Source organism: Pteropus vampyrus, unplaced genomic scaffold (genome assembly GCF_000151845.1).
Source record: "Pteropus vampyrus isolate Shadow unplaced genomic scaffold, Pvam_2.0 Scaffold45, whole genome shotgun sequence".
NCBI lineage: Eukaryota > Metazoa > Chordata > Mammalia > Chiroptera > Pteropodidae > Pteropus > Pteropus vampyrus.
The window spans coordinates 633,311-635,675 of NW_011888826.1; positions in this window are offsets into that span (position 1 = coordinate 633,311).

Consider the following 2,365-nt stretch of genomic DNA (forward strand, 5'->3'; position numbering starts at 1 on the left):
AGTATAGATATGATTGAATTCCTAAAATAACTTATTTTTCCAATTGATTTAGTAGTTGAGATTTAATAAATTTAGTTTCCAAGTGAAATTTTTGTAAATTTTTAAAATAGTTTATACAGATATTAAGTAATACAGTGTGGCTCTTTTGTGTGTTTAGGGAACAGAATCTAATTTCCTGTGGAGAAATTGCTATTTACTCCAGGAGCCACTGGGAGTGAACTACTTTTAGATAGAGTTTGCCCACTCCTGCTTGTAGCTATTTCTGTAGATGGTCTTAAAGATGAGAGATGTGAATAGTGACAAGAGAAAATTTCTGAAATACTTAAATTAACTTACAGCAAGCAGGAAGGTGGAAAATGAAAATTAGTAAACAGCCATAAGCCAAAATTAAAGGATTGCTTATATTCTTGAATGTACGTTCAAACTTTGAATCAACTTCCAGGTGGTTATTTTAGTGATTATCTAAAAAGAATTGCCAAACACCAAATGCCATCGCTCCTGCTTATATCTAAACTTGCCAGACTATTGCCCACAACCAATCCAGAAACATCAAATATTTCTTACAGACCATTCACCTATCCCACTTTCCATACTTCACTTTCTCCTACCCCCTTATGAAGAGCCAGTGTAAATTCTTTCAAAATAGCTTACGTCTTTCTTCTCCAAACCCATTGAATAAAAGAATCCCATCAATCCCAGGACAGCAGACATATTTGTGTTCTCCATTAAGGCCTGCTGCTGGTGGTTTAGACTGCATTCTCCAGGACCCGGTCCTTTTCCTGGCTAGCATATAGCTCAATAAACCCTTTCTTTCAGGACAATCTCTGTCTCGAAGATTTTTGTTTAATAGCATACTGCACATTTTAAAAAATAACACCAGGGGTCACTGTAAGCTAGAAAAATTCATACATGGTTAGAAATGAGTTAATGTTAATCACAATTTTGATTTGAATGGTTTGGTGACATCGTTTTAAATCTCTACTTTCATAACAGACCGTATTACCTTTAATCATTTTTAAACTGTCCCATTTTAATTCACCTGAAAAGAAAACTTTTTTTTTTTTAGAAGCGCTGTCACAATAGGCCAACAATGACAAAGTAATATACTTCCAAGATTTTTAGAAATCATTTTTTTCCCAGCAAAATTAGGTATGATATCATCATTCTGTAGATAAAGCTGAATTCTTGAATTTGCTGTATGTAGTATAATCTCTCTGCCTAAATTTCCATCTGTTAGGAAGTGACTAGATGAGATGATTTCTAAGATCCTATCTAGCTCATAGTTTTGTGATAACTCTTATTAAACTTGAGCCATCTACTGCTTTTAAGTATTCTTATACAGAGGGTCACAGAACTTTTCTCATGTTCCTGGAGGACCATTTTGTTTGGGTATAAGCCTTAGGGAGAAAGGAACTAGCCTTAGGGAGAAAGGAACTAGACCTAGGAGTATTTAGAGATTTAAATCCACTAAAAAAGAGATAGTTCTGGGATTTATGACCACAGAAGACAAACTTCTCTTTGAAAGGAACCAAATCTCCAAATCTAATGCTTTCCTTTAGATCAGACATTCACACATACCTCAGTCTCAACTTAATTCAATACTAAATAACTCCTTTCCCACTCAACATGAGGTTACCCTCTATTCTCCAGCAGTCTCTCAGCCACACCCAAGCCAATCAAGAAAAGCAATGAAATGTTTTTTTCTATAGCAAGGTCTTGAACCAGGAACTTCCTTAAGTTTCTTTCAGCCACGTCTTCAAACTCCTCCAACCTTAACTTTGCTTAAGCCAGTTCTACTTTCTAGGACACTTGCTTTCCATAAATTGATAAATCACTTTCATTTACTTCATTGGTAATATGGCATCCCCTCAGAAAGCCTTTTGCTCCTCCTTTATTATCCTTCCCCAAGAATGAGTTCATGTGTTAAGTGAAAAATTACACAAATTATTGTGTCACTAAGCTGTTCAACCTTACCACTCTCAAATTCATTTTCTTGAATGGTAATCTGGTTATTATACACAGGTATATTTGCATTTCCAGTATATTTTAAATTCCTATGAAAAGCAGCCAAATCACATACTTTAGTGCAGACCCTAAACAGCCTATCATAGAATTTTAAATGGGTCAGAAACCTAATCTGGAGGATAAAATAAAACATTATTATTTATTTTGACTTTATAAGACCCCTTTATAGCCATGTGGGTTATTATGTCAATAACAGAATTTCCTACATTTTCCCACCACATCTGATTTATTTCATGTTATAAATCTGGTTATATGCTTCTTTGTTGTTAGATATCATAAACCCTAAACACATCTTAATTTTTCAAATACATAATGACTCATTATGTGAACAAAAAGATTG